Raw genomic sequence first — 15,772 nt, 5'->3', positions numbered from 1 at the left:
ATATTGTACTCTATGCAAACATACTCATTTAGCCTCCCATGCACTCAGTGGAGGTTTTGCTACTGAGCAAAAACCCAGCCTTATCGCAGGTAATGGCACTAAGCATTTTTAAAGGATTCATCTGGAGTTCATTAGGCGAAAGAAACTTTATTGAGTAATTTTCTTTCTCTCAGAACCGAGCCTGAGTAAACTTGTTTATTCCTTGATAGCAAGAATGGAGTGCTAATTTGGGTGTCTCAAATGGGAACATTGAGATGACCTGATAGTCAAGATGGACTGTCTCTGTCCTCCTCATGAATATGCCAGGAGGTAAAATTTTAAGCTACAGTCCAGACATCGTTGAACTCTTCTATTTTTGTGAGCAACAACTGAGGTCTAATAATGAGACTCTTTTTTTTATTGAGTTAAATAAAGAACTTTGAAACATCTGTGAGCCAGAACAAAGAACAAGTGCACTACAGATAGGAAAAATAACAGGAGCATATTCAGCAGATGAGGCATTACAGACATTATGGACTCTGTTAAAGTTGTATATCCCTCGTGTAGGCATCAGGATAAGGTGTTCTTCAAGATGTGCGGAATCTTAAGAAAAACAAGACAACCCAGAGGATCTCGTAGCTCTAATCTGTCTCTAAACTGGCTCTGGATCTTCTGGCTCTAAACTTTCTACATATCAGTCAGAGTGTAATAACTTTGCTCCCAAGGTTCAAGGAATAAATCATTCCTTCCTCTTTAATTGTGGCTGCTGGAGTCAAAGGGACACCTGTGGGCTCTAGTGGGTAAGAGTGTGACAGAAAGAAAGTAGGTTATTCACTTCAGATAATTAAGTTTGGAGTTGTGTAGAAATGATCTAAGATGAAGCATCAAGAATATATGGCAGTAATCTTCAGTAATGCACTGCCCAGTAGTCAACGTGCTCTTAGGCTCTTACAAGGTTTGCAGTTTATGAAAAACATTTAAGTGTTTCTGTTACACATTTTGGTTGCCATGTTAACTTGGCTTCCATCGGACTGCAACAAACCCAAAACACCTCCTTACATACTTGCTTTATGACATTTTATTAGAATGCCAATATAACAGTTTTATAGTAAATGTAGGATATGGCAGGAGACTAAAATAACACCGTATTCTCTGAACACTTTAATCTAGGTTTAATAATTTTAAGGTTTTTAGACATTTGTAACTTAACCTGTGGGCATAATCTAGTAGTAACAGTGCTTGAGAGAAGTTATGAGCACTGCGCTCTGAGATTACAGTGGCTCAAATAACATAGTGGTTCCAAGGGAAACTAAATCTTTTTAAAACCCCTCAAACATCAGTTTAAACTGTTAACTTTAATTTTATTTTAAATTCATGTTAGAGTAATTGCATCAAGCTGGGATTATGTGCGTTCTCTGATTCTGTCTTACTTATGCCTCTTTTAACCATTTCCTCTACGTGTGATTCTTAACTTGTTGCTTATTAACAGAGGTTTCTCCCTCACAGGGTGCATTCAGTTAAAACAATATCTTAACGATGTGAGCTTTGCAGGAACATCACTGGCAGCACGTGTAATTTACACATTATGAAGGGAAGGGTGTAATGCTTAGTGTGTGTAAGGATAAATTTTTTTTGCAGAGGATTTGTCAATTGAGAAATAAGTCTTCTACATTAGGAGAATGGAAGATTTCCATTATTATGGAAATGTCTGTTTCTCTCTTATACAGGAGAAGATTGCTACTTTTTACTGATTTGGATATATCCTCTTCTCAAAAACCCAGCAAGAATGGCAAAACTCACAATTTTTACAAGTTTTGCATGTCAATGCGTGTCCATGTTGCGGTGCTTAACATGACACACCTCACAGGAGTCCAAGATGTAGAAATTGTTGGGCAAGCACCTCTGAAAATCACACATCCCCTTCAGCCAAATATTTGTAGCCCGAGGGAACTAGAATTGTTCTGCAAATTACTATAGAACTCAAAATAATCTTAGGGAGAAAAAACCCTAAACTTTATTACGTTTGTTATACAGCAGAGGAAACTAAGAGACAGAAAGGTTAAAGCCAAAAATGTCACTGAAGGAGTCAACAGAGAATGTGGCATCTTGTTTGAGCATTTTGAGAAAAAGTCCCCTTTCAAAGAGGCTAAGGAGCCTAGACTGAGAGAAACAAGGAAGAATCTTTATGTATGCTCATATACGTGCTTTTGTCTAGTGAGTTTAGTCATAACTGCCTCCCCGTTTAACAAAGACATTTTCTAAGTGGGCAGAGCCTCAAAGCCAAGAAAGACTTTTTTCAACAAATGAAGGCAGGGAACCTTATTTGTGTTATGAGAAGAGGAGACAGCACCAGGGAATTTAAGTCTTTGGAGGAGTCAGATAGGGCAAACGACAAATACCAATACCATGGTCCATCCCCGAGGAGGCTGTTTGTGTTGGAAGTACTTAGTTAAGCTTTTGTCCAATTTTCCCATCATGTCTAAACAGCTTTAATTCAACTTGATTTTACTCAGAGAGGAATTAATATATGAGACATGTCTTTCAAAAAAACCCAATGTAAAATACTGCTAGTGAACAGCTAAGAAGATAGACACGTGTCTGGAAGAAACTTTTCAAATATCACTGTCTGGATTTTAAAAGAACCTGAATATGATCTGGACTTCCTTCAGTCCCAAATTCATGTACAATTCATGTAGATGTTTACAATTCATTTAGTGCCTTGCACTTAGAAGTTCGATGCTTTGGGTTTCTCATGCCTTACAGCTTTTAAGTGTTTTCCTCAGCTACTGAGCTAAAACAATAAAGGATATATCATAAAAGCAAATTCACATTGATCCTCCATGGGTCCTGTGTCTCAGTATTGATGGATTTTGTTATGACTTAGTTTCTTATATTTCCTAAGCTGTATTTCTTTTATGTAATGTTAGATATCAAGCACTGTACCACCTTAACCATAGGTAATTTGCCTTTCTGTGGAGCTCTTAGCCCCAGAAAAAAATGCCCAGTGACCCTATACAGAAGTAACTAAGAAAACACTGCCTTCTATGTATAATTGCCTAGACTAGTGAAAAAAAAAAAAAAAAAAAAACAAAAAACTGGATAAATTGGCTTCTCCATCCATCCTGTTGGGGAGTTTATAACCTCCCTCCATTCCACAGCACTAATCTGAGCCTTCTCAGACACTTGCTCCAAATGAGAGGTGTCATTTCCAAAACAAGAATGCGTTGCTCTGCTGACGAAGGGAATAAAGGGAATTGGATAGAAAGCAAAAGGGAAAAGAAAAGCCCTGATGGCTGGGCTCTGCCATAGACAAAGTAGGTAGAGTGAACTCCGGGGTTTTATAAATTTCCAGCTTTCATCTGCTGTCCTACTCCATCTGTAGTTTAAGTCAACCTCTGGCTTTATGACTGAATACTCACCTGAGGTTATGTGCCTAGCCCAGTTTGTGCCTTTCTCACAAAGAATAACCCAACGGTATTGTGACCAGCAGGGCAGGGATCAGACCAGTCATTTGGTGTACGAGAGCCCCATGTGTCCTCCTCTTCCTGATTTATAACAGGAATCTGAATCAAAGTATTTCACTCCGGGGAGGAGGCACCTTTGCTCTGTAGGTGAATGTGGGCTGAGGCTCTCTTTCTAGCTTGCTTGATAAAAAGTTCTGCTTTGGGTTGTAGCCTATATATTAACTTGAAAAAGCTGGGCTCCAGACCCTCCTCCAAAAAATACTTATTAAAGAATGGCTGGGAGCTGTGTATGTGTGCAGAAGACACATTTTACTGACGTTGTATGTATGCAAGCATGGATGCATTTTACTGACAAAAACCTGGATGTCTCCAGGATTCATCCAAGCAGGCGCCTTGGAGTTACAGCTGGATTTAAGGGTCTAAAGTGGCAGTTAGACATCTAACTGTTTTTCTGGATTTTTCATCACTTTCTTTTTTCCTTCCAGTTTCTCTTTGAATTTCCCCTCTTACTGGGAAATTTGTACGTTACAAATAAGCATATCCCCAGCAGCTGGAAGTATGTTAAAGAACACTCACCCTGTAGCATTTCAGGTCTTAATAAAGCCACTGACCCAAGAAAAAAGAAACCTATAAACTTCAGTGCTGGCAGGTGAAGAGTTTTTCATTGAACCTGTCTTCTTAGATCACAGATTTTGGCTATGCTGTGTTTATACACTCCTCAGCCATGATACAACATACGTGTATGGGCCACCCTTTACTCCAGGTCCTTTCCAACGAGGAAAACAAGAGAAAAGGATCACAATTTGTCCCTACACCCCTCAACCCTGGTAGGTATGTTAATTTCTGTCCAAACAGTCTAAAACACACACAAACTTTCTCTCTGGCACATGCACAGTTGTGTGGGGAGTTACTCCCCTTCCTGATGGAGAGAATTCACCTTGTAAACACTTTTACTGTCAAAATTTGACTATGGAATCTCTGCACAAACTCCCCCTTTGACTCTGCTCCCATCACAGACAGTTTCCTCAACGTGTCCACAGTTTCTTCCCTGCCTTAGCGGAAACCCTCTGCCGAAGATAGCCCACTGAAGGCAAATGGTGAGAAATAAAATAGCTATTCTGGGATAGTGAGTGTGTCAGTCAGTGCAAAGAGCAAAAGGAGTAGAACAAAGAACAAAACTAATGCAAGTTTGAGCAGCCCTAGAACTGAAAGGGGAAAAACTTTTCCTCTTTGTTCCTGCAGTAAGTAAATACTGAGACTCAGACCGACTGACTGACTCTTAAGTCCCAGCTAAAGATTCGGGGTTTCAGAGAATGAGTCCAACTTTATTAATTCCCAAAAGAATGTAAAATCAATGTTTTGACTTTGGAGTGCTTCTGTAGGTAACCAAGACATCTGAGTGTTGAGTCCAGCCTAAGCACTGTTGACCTATAGCCATAATGTCTGAAAGGGGAGATAGTCTGAGCATACTTATGGTCAAAGCACAGCCACTTTTCTTAAAAGATAGATGAGAACTAGACAAACATCTTTTATTATATTGCTTGTAGTTGTGACCCTGGTTCAGACCCACCCCAGTCTGAAGAATTTTGAACCTTCTGCTCCCAACCCCGTGTGAAAATACCCAAAGTATTAGACCGCCAATGAAAGAAAGCAATGTGTGTTATTTTGTGCACACGAATTTACATGCACACGCACACACACATGCACACAAACACCTAAATTTGTCTCTGTGCATCCACAAATGGTGCTTGATCATGAAACCATGTATTAGGACCATTCCCCAAGAACTGTGGGAATCCTTCTTTTTGGTCCTTTTTCATACCATTTGTAAGAAATGTGGTCCTTTGACCTTAAACGGGACTAAACACAGACTCTAAGTCAATGGCATGGGCCCAGGATGGTGACTCATATGCTGGGAGATATGTACAGTCAATGCAGGGCTAGAGAAAGCAGTCTAGCCCAAGGCTCAAACTCCAAACCTCAGCCATGGCTACAACCAGTCTATCCGTAGAGGCTGGTCCCACCTACCATGAACACAGGAAGAGACTCCTCCTCCCTCTGACACCTTATTTCCTCTCCTGTGATGTGGTGGTGGCAAAACTCGTGTTCCCACTGCTTTGGTAATGTGAGAAATACCTAATCCTACAGCAGGGAATAGGTGACAGGGATTAATCTCTCATGTCAAGAGAGCCCCTAACTCCATCCCCCTGGGAAATCTGTACCTGCTCAAAAGGCAACTGCATGATCAATGAACAGATGTCACAGGAAGGAAACTGGACATCGACATCTTTTCTTCTTGGCTATGAGAGCTGGTCGAGAAGGTTAGCCAGAGCCATTCGTCCTCCCATCCCCAACACATACCCCTTTCAAGAATGAGTTCTGCATGTTCTGCCCTTATACCGATTAGTTCTGTTTTCATGATGAATGAATGGGGGTTGTGATCCTTGCCAAAAAGAAAACCCCTTCAAATGATTAATCTTTAATAAAACTTAAAAGGCTCAAGCATGTTCATGTGTTATTTGGAAAAATATGGTTAACAGAAGTCATCGAGTCGTAACGTCACCTTCACTTAACTAAACATGAAATCAACAGATCTGGTGGGTTCAGGCCAAGTCTTGCCAGACAGTATTGTGCATTGCAAAGGCTACACCCTACCCACTGGTATTACTTGGCAAGGCTTGCTGGAAGCATCAACAGAGAAACCATAGATCGAATGATGGGAGGATAGGGCTATCTTTTTTACCACCTTGTATCTTGAAAGCCTGAAGGCCACGAGCAATATGAGAAAGTGATTCTGTGCCAAATATAGCAGGAGTGTACTGGTGTGCAGCAGATGCTAAAGGAACAGGGTCTAAAATAGGTTAGACGAATAGCATTCTGCAATTGCCTGCTTCTTCCCACTGATTCCAAGGCAGCTTACTGCAGAGGCAAACTTCTACACTGCGGATTTCTAAAACTGAATAAGATGGTGCTCTTCTCTGTTGTTTTTTGCACTTCCTCCTCGGAAAATTGAATTATTTCAGTTATAGTTGCAAGTGATTACAAGTGATCACTCTCTTGGAAACTGAAGTTAAAAAACCAACCAAACAAACAAGAAAATATTAAGTTTTTTAAAAGAATCCTTTGGCTAATTCTCTGTAACAATTGTTTTTTTGGACGATACTAAACCCTGTGCATATGTCAGAGTGGTAAAAGGTCACCATGTATCTGCAGAGTCCATTGCACATGGAGTTTAAGTCCAATGCAATTCAATGATGACTACCGTTATAAAGTTGCAGAGGAAAACGTTATTGCAGAATGTTGCTTTGAAGTGAATCTTCAGCCTGATAGTCAAAGTCAGGCTGTGCAAATGATACAAAAATAATATCTGAGAAGAGGTATTCAGCCAAAGATTCTTACTCTGTTTTTGTCATGTTATTCTGAAAGAATATTTTGGAGAGTGAAATTCTGTTTTCATGCAAACCTGGGGAATGCAAGGGAATGTAGGGGTGTGTAAAATGTCTGCAGCTTACATGCCTATGCCTAGAGCTCTAACACAATGTATTGAGTTAAAGTGTAGTGATAGGACAAGGGATAATTGTTTTAAACTGAAAGAGGGCAGATTTAGATTAGATATTAAGAAGAAATTCTTTACTGTGAGGGTGGTGAGGCACTGGAACAGGTTGCCCAGGGAAGTCATGGATGGCCCATCCCTGGAAGTGTTCAAGGCCAGGCTGGATGGGGCTTTGAGCAGCCTGGTCTAGTGAGAGGTGTCCCTGCCCATGGCAGGGGGACTGGAATTAGATGATCTTTAAGGTCCCTTCCAACCTGAACCATTCTATGATTCTATGATTCTATGAAAGTAGGACAGGAATCTTTGATCAGAAATTTCATGAACGTGTGAAAACACAAAGCAGTCTCTGTTGCAAACAGCTTGCAAGCAATCCATTGCCAGACAAAAAATTTAATACGCCATCCATCAAATAATTTAAAATTAAGACAGATTACAAAGAGCTCCAATTCAGAATCCATAAGTAAAAGCGTTACGAAGTGTGACAATTAAGTTTCATCTGATCTGAAAAGTTAAACTCAGTCAGTTATTCTCCAGCACCTCCTCTGTATTTAGCAATACAGAGTTCAGCTAATTCTAAAAATAATTGACTTAAACACTGACTTTAAAAGTCCAAAGAATGCAAGTAAGAACAAAAAAGTACAGATACAAACCCCTTTTCTGCAGAAAAGAGAATTATAATGGGAAGATCTTTGACAATGACAAAAAAGGTGAAAAGGATACTATAGTCCTGTAAGACAGGAAGCCAGGATTGTATGGTCACTGGAATGCAATACCGTTAGTTCCTGTGAGATGTAGATGGAAAATATATAAACTCAACCACAGCTACAAACATCTGGATGCTCAGCTGCCCTGCTGGCTGAGAGGAAGCAGGTGCAGTTGTCCTCTTGGTTTGAATTAGCCTTATGCTGTTCAAGGTAGACATTACTGGAAGAGGATAATGGCCCCCAGAAGGAAACATGACCAGTCCCAATGCAGTGGACAGGACTGCCTGGGTTTCAGGGGAACAAACGGAGCTTGGGTACGGTCAGCCACAATAAGCATCTCATCTTTGAAGATCATAACCTTTTCCATACTCTCTTTCCTCAGTAGACCCTCCCCCTTGAGCCAAGCAGAGACAGATGAGAGAGCCTCAAAAAGATCTGTGTTAAAGGAAAGAGACTCAGCTGGCCTGCACGCAGCAAGGCTTCAAGTACTGAGGTGTGCGCTGACAGGATGTGTCTGTTCAGAAAGCAGATATGTAACCAACAACATTGTTTAAGTCAACTGAATTGGAAAGAATAGCTAAATTGTACAACTATTTGGTTTGTGAAGAGCACAGTCTTACTCCAAAGGGGACTATATTTCAGATGGTGTATGTTGGCTATATGGATGATGTGACTGCACATGCAAACACTGCATACCCTGTCTTGGGTACCAAGCACCTTCGGCATTTAATTACTGTAGAAGCCACCCTTAAGACCTCATCTGTATCATTTGCCTATGTACGAATTCAAAATGAAACAGCTGCAGAGAAGGTTCATCAAAAAGAAGCTGATCATGAACTTAGAAGAGAAAAGCCAAGGGAGAGGAATACCAAGGAAGCGAAACAGTTTAAATTAGCACAAGAACACATGGGTATAATAAACTGCCCATAAGACGTAAGATGTGGGATGTTAAGAGCTGAAATGTCTTTCTAATAGGGATAAATAAACAAAAAAAACCCCCAAATAATTCTCAGTAGCTTTACAATGATGCATAAGAAATTAATGAGAAGACAATACAAAACCAGATGACCAGAGAGCAGAGGGACAAACTGCCTTGACTGAGAAAAACCATTACAGTCAGTTTCTAGCCTTAGTTCATTTCTGTAACTATAGGTCTCAGTTGTACCTTTAAGTTATTTTCTTTCCCTAAAGATTATGCTAACGGTCATGATTCAAAAGGCAGCCTCTGCAACTTCCAAATAACATCAAGAAATGTGAGCGTAGACCTCTCTCTTGGATAACTATCCACAGGTGAGAAAGGCAGTATTACCTGATTCCATCTTTGCCCTTCTTCTTTGGGAGGGGATGGGAATGATCACAGGCCAGTAACTAGCCAGAAGAAGTCCTGATGTCTGACCAAAGAACAGCTGCTAGTGAAGAGATAAGATGCCGTTTTGAGGCTGGACTCCTAGCTCTTAGACATGTGTAATGTCTTCAGCTGGTTAAGTAAGGAACTGTTTTCCATCAGAGTCAGAAAGAGTAGACAATGTTATTTGGGATGGTCACCAGCTTAATTTTGCATATACTCAGCTGAGATATGATGAGATGCCCGTACTCAGATCTTCCATCTTATTCTGTCTGAATTTATCTAAAGCTTTCTTGACCAGCCACAAATGCCCTAGCACTGTTTATTCTTAGATTTCTTTCTCTAACATCTGAATGTAGATAAGATGAAGATATGGATAGGTTACCTCCAGGATATGAGCTTACAGCAGCTGCTGTTTCTGCCGGTTTGTAGCTCTGCTTCAGCATATTGCTCTCCTTGTGCTCCGTGACATACATGGGTATACGTCAAGTAAAAGCTTGAGAGTTAGAAATCAAAGTTAATTTTTTTCTATACAGCAAGTTAAAGCATGTGTGTAATTGCTACAGAGCAACTGGTCAACATAGGACAACCTCACTTGTGCCACAATAACTGATGTCTGTGCCCTATGTGTCCTCATCCGAACCCTGATGCTCTTTAAAATCAGGGCTCTGATGGAGTTTGTTTGATCAAATGCGGAAGGACATTAAAATCACAGCCAGCTAGCACTGCCAGCAGCCCCAGTTCTCTGGGCACCACTGCCACCTGCTCAAAAGACAGATTACTATGTTCGGTTTGACATGAGACCTCTGATTTTCCTCAGCTCTTTTCCCTCATTCATTTACACTTGAAGTCAGAAACCCGTGTCGCTGGTCCTGCCCTAAATCTGCCCCAAAAGAGAGGCTAGCAGTTTAGCAGCTTACCGCTGCTTTATGCGAGCAAGGTTTCGTGAAAACACGTACAATTTAGGAAGTAATTTGGGCAAACTGACAGCTCCAGACAAACGCTCCCCAAATTGTATTGTGACCAAACCCGGACAGAACAAAACAGTAGCTGAGACCAGACCAACTCAAAGAAAATGCAGACTGTTAGCAGCTCTCTTCCGCTCTATGAAATATGATATCTAATATTTTTCTTCACATAATCTCTGGCAGTTTTTACCTACCTTTTACAGATGGGTACAGCAGAGCAGAGAACTGATCAAATGATTTGAACAAAGCTATAGATGAGTTGTGTAGAAGCCGTTGACCTAATCCCAGGGCTCTTCATTCACATTTTGACCCTTTCTTGGGTGGAGAAGCGTGGGTTTTAGCACTCATATTCACCATTACACTGGAGACATCCTCTCTTTTGTTGCTTCAATTGCATTTGTTTGTTCTGCTGCTGTTCTCTGATCATCCTTATTACCACAAACTGAGCAGAAATTCTTATTTTAGAGTTGGTCTTTTTGTTAGACTACTTTCCCATTGTTTTCTAAATGAACTCACAGGAACATCTTTTAATTCTTTTGGCTCTTCTAACCAATATTTCCATTTTAGCTTCTCAGTATTATGCTTACATTTTATGATATATACATCCTTTTTTTTAATTCTTCCACGACTCCTGCTTCCTACAAATCTCTCAACTTCAGTTTTGTGAAGTAGAGCATTGAATTGAAATTCAAATGTAATATAAATTGGAAGTAAGGATTTTTAATAGTCTCTGATATTTCTCTACCGGTCTCTTCCATTTTGGAGAACTATCCACATTTTCCTTTCCTTCTCTGCTTTGTTGGCTGTACTGACAGATGGATTCCTATACCTTGCTACGTGTAACCTTACTCTGAGTGCTGTCCCCTTCCATGGGACCCTTGGTCACTGAGTCTGGATGAACCCAGCCTTCATTGCCTTCTCCATTGCTGAGTCCAGACCCTGCTGGTTGCGAGTCTTTTTTCTGCGGCTTGTGCATTCACAGTCCTCACCAAGAAAACTTAAACCCAACGCCAGCTTTGAAGAATGTACACATTGTGTTTTGGGTTATTGTGTAGTGGTCTACACAAAGCAGATTGGGGTCTTTTGTCTGGCTTAGCTGACTGTAAAAGACACTAAGAAAGAAAGGTGACATTATTTACCTGACTTATTTAACTGACAAAAAACCCCTCTGTTATCTCTACTAAATAGTCTAGAGTTGCTTACCAAAATGTCTACTTGAAAAAAGGTAAGTCATGAGATGGTGAGCTTTAGCCCTGAGAGGTGTTCCCTTTCCCATTACAGGAATGAGAGCTATTTCTAATGAGATGTCAAAATCTCCAGTTACTATTTAGTAACAGTAAATAAAAGTAGTAACAGCAAATAAAAGACTCCGTGGCAACACAAATATCACAAAGGAAACCACAAAGATTCCTGGTACAATCATAAGGGAAAGAAAGAGGATATATACATTTTACAAGAGCATTTAACAAAACTCACCCGTGTAAAAACATTGAAGCCTTGAGAGACTGTTATTTATGTTGAAACATTTGATTAGTAGTATTTTCAAACATCAGTGCAAAACAGCATCACATAAAGATTTTCAGATGAATTTTTTTTTTTTTCCTTTAAGGCAAAAGCTCCCCAAATCAACGTTTTAACTGGAGAAAGCATGAACTGTGGACGATTTCAGCCGCTGTAAACTGGTAAATAATGACTTTAGCAACTGCTGGTTCGAAAAGAGCGGCACTAGGGGGGGTTTGGCCAGCAGGTGGCGAGTTTTCTTCAGGATTGCACTTTTAAGAAAAGATTTTTATGGTCCCGTCTGTTCAATAATGCCCTGACAGTATTACTCCTGCAGTTTTACATACAAAAGCCTATCTCAAAATAACCTTAAGGGTCTGACCCCAAACCAGAAATAGCAGGAAGTTCTCGGTTAGGGCTGAAACTCTGTCAGTACTTAACCTTCCCCTTGGGCCGAGGTATTACAGCGTATTTGGTATTTAGGATCACCTGACGGCACAAAGCCCCCCTGTTAGGTGACCTTTATCTCTAACACTTCAGCATAGCTGGGTATGATAGAAAATGGTCTTTCCGGCTTGACTCTTAACTTCCTTTGCTTTTGTGACTTTCAGCTGATCCCTCAGCTTTATTTCCATGTAGTTTCAGTGGGAATTGATATCCTTTTCGAAAGCTAACACTACCAAAAAAAAAAGAAAAAAAAAAAAAAGGAAAAACAAAAGGCATGCCATTTTTTCTATAGCGATGGTATATATTTAGAAACTGTTAAAAACAGGAAAGGCATTGTGAGTGATTATGCAACTAAAATTCTGATTTCTTATATATTATCCTCAATAAACCTCATTTTAGGGATGTGCTAAAATAAAATCCTTGCCTTGTATTTCTATGTACTTTAGCCAGACACTAGTTCTGTATTAGCAACAATAATACTTTGTGTTAAAATATGAGCTTTCCACCGAGTACAAGCCAAGAAATTGAATCCGCAGTAACGCAGTAATGCAGTTGTTAGATATTACTGTCGCTGAAGTCAATCATAAAAATTCATACAGATTTCTGTGGAAGAAAACTGGAACCCCACAACTGCTTCAAAGTCACACGGTCATGTCGGCAGTGTATATGGCCAGAGACCAACTATGCTCTGGCAATCGTCATATTATAGAAGAGAGGGGGCGTGGATGTGATTTAGAGGACTGGAGACTGATGCCACCGAATTAAAAATGTCCTTGTCCCCTGTGGAGGGTTGGCCACTGCGTCTGCCAGCAGCACTGGTCAATTAGCTGCAGAGCCACAGCCAACTGAACGGGAAGCGGTGCGGGGGTCACCAGCTATTGACAACACATTTGTGTGCAGCCGGGAAGGTGACCCCAGCGCACGGGCCTTTACTCCTGGAGTGGATTCCCCTGTCACTCTACAGGAGCTGAAATAGTAGCAGTCCCAAATATTCACTGAAATAGTGAACGTCCCAAACCTGGTTTTAGACTTGACCCCCATTGACTACTGGGCTGGGCTCTGACCTCCCCTGAAGGCTTTCCAAGGCCCAGGCATAGGATATTTAAAATACCACCCACATTTCTGAGCTGTAAACTGTGAGTCAACAGATCTGACCCAGCAGAGCTGCCCTGGGAGCCTGTCCAAGGCTGCAGAGTGGCTTTGCACACAACATTCAGCAGCTCTTCACTCTGCTTTCTCTTCTGAACAGGCATGGCAGCTGGTGAGTCAAAGCCATGGAAATGAAATGCCTCAGTGGGCACAGCACTGGGAGGAGGCTGGGAGTTCTGTGGCACAAACGGTGGTCAGATCTCCCCTCATGCTAGTGCACGGGGTTGAATGTGTCTGTGGGCTCCGGTGCCCAGTCTGTCAGGGTGGGGAGATATGATCATTGGCAACTGAATGAACTTGGAGCCTTGTTTCATTACCAGGATCTATGCAGTGAACAAAGCCAGAACACGACCCCAGATAATTAGGATATAAAACCTGGATCTCTGTTTGTATTGCTATCTCCAGTCCTGCTAATCCCCAAGGAGATGTTGAATTGCTGCCATGAACTGTTGCTGTGATAAGCCCTAGGAAAAGCTTTTCCAACCACTTCTTGCGCAAAAAAAAAGGCTTCATTTTTCAGATGTAACAAGATTCTTGTCATGTAGGTGTAACACCTATCAACTACCGCAGATATGTACTTTGTGAACTACTGAAGATAGAGCCTGATAAAAATGCAGAAACAGGAAGATTTATATGCATCCCACTTAACGTTCAGGCAATGAATTGAGATGCCTAAAATAGGGACCATTGGCTCTGTATATGTGGCAGCATACGGTATGTCAAAAAAAGAAAGGTTTCTCAAACGTGAATCAGATCTCAACGTGGGTTGGCTTTACCTCCACTCCGTGAAGAATCTGGGAGTCAACACTCCTAAATTAGGTGCAACAGTCTAATTGGAAAAGTAACACATCTGGACTGAGTTACAGGTGTAAGTGAAGTCAGAGAATTAGTTTCCTTGGCTTTTGGGAAGTGATGGATCCACCAGAGGTTACTAGCCCAATGTCGCTCTGATGAAACCCCTCAAGGGAAGATAAATCTTGTGGAATCCTGATTCTAGTCCTGTGTTTGACAGATCACGGCAAGCAAATGTTGCCTTCATTCCCTAAAAGTTATGGAGTCCTCCTTTAACTGCTAGCTGTAGTAAATATAAGCCTTATCAAATACATGTTGTCGCAAAAATTTCAAAAGATAAAGGTGGCTGACATTCCTTGAAACAATATAGTTATACCCCTAACTCCATCGTGTATACTGGAAGGCTGTCTGTCTTAATCTCTCTATATATCTACATACACATAGAAAGGTAATTTCCTTTTCTACATGTACGTGTATATATATGTATACATATATGTCTCTAATTCCATACATACTTTTTTTTTTTTTTACCACCTGGAAATAATTCTTTCGTCTCTGTGAGATATCATTCCTTGTGATCCTTTTTCATAGCCAAACCTGAGCTGGCTGAGTTGGAGGATACCCCTACTAAGTTTCTAGGCTAGTAGAAAAGCATGTTTTATAGCAGTAGAGAAAGGACTTCTCTGTAAAACATGTGGCATAGGCATAATCCACAGCAAAATGATGTGATGACCAGGCTTTGCTGGCATTCCACTTGAGCGTCCCAATTCACACTGGTCTGTGTCTCATAGGCCCATTCTGAGCTCATGTCACCAAAACCTTCAGCTCCTGTGGGGTCATTAAATCCTTACTCATTTTCCAGCAGATATGGGAATTGTATGTGAGCGAATGCAATGTACACAAATCATTCCAGCCACCCTTGTATTAAATGAACTTTTTTAAGAAGCTGGTTTTGACCTGATAGAATATAATGGTTTCAAGGGAACCATATAGCCATTACAATCCATCATATAAATGAATACTTAGGGACACCTAAATCCAAAGATTATTTGACTGTTATACATATACTTGCACAAAGGGGGCTGGAGGACAGACCCCTCAAATCTGCAGTGAAAACATCTGTACTTGTAGGAAATTCTTCTTAAATATGAGCACATATATAAACTTTCTCAGATTTCAAAAATGATCAGTTCATTTTAAATCAAAGTGACCCCCAGCATCAAATTACATTTTGGATGTATTGCTAGCAAATTATCAGTTTAGAAAAGCAAAGGGGTTTAGAATGATAAAGGGTATTTTATATGACCAGTTCTGATTGCAGACTCTGGCTTCTCCATAACCTGATGGTTTTTCATGTGTTATTAATTATTGTGTACTGTACTCCTTTAACATCTATGGCAGATACTGAAAACCGAGGAAAAGCAAGCAATATAAAATACAAAAATGTTCTCCAAACCCTGCTTTCGCTTCCTTTTGTTGCTCTCTTGTAATGTAAAAACAGATAAATGGTTTCCTCTTTCAAATACAACAAAAAGAAATGACTCCTGGGAGGAGCCCTGGGATGCCAAGTTTGAGCCTGGATTGAATTTTTATGACCACTGTAAAAACTCCTGAAAATAGGAAATTATAATGGAAATGCTGACTCTCACTGCAGCAGTGTGAGCAGCACCAGCTCGGCGTTATTAGCGATCTAAAGGGGCTGGAAGTTAAAGTGGAATCATTTACACAACCGACTTCACACCGCTTTGCAAACAAGGGGTGTGTGTATGGCGGAGGGTGTGTGTGCGTGTGCGTGTGTGGGGGGAAGATCTTGCACTTAATTAGTCGCTTGCAAAATCCATTGTGATTCTTGAAGAAGACAAATCCCCTAT

The sequence above is a fragment of the Rissa tridactyla genome, chromosome 3 (genome assembly GCF_028500815.1).
Source record: "Rissa tridactyla isolate bRisTri1 chromosome 3, bRisTri1.patW.cur.20221130, whole genome shotgun sequence".
NCBI classification, from domain to species: Eukaryota; Metazoa; Chordata; class Aves; order Charadriiformes; family Laridae; genus Rissa; species Rissa tridactyla.
Note: the sequence above shows the minus strand (reverse complement) of the source record.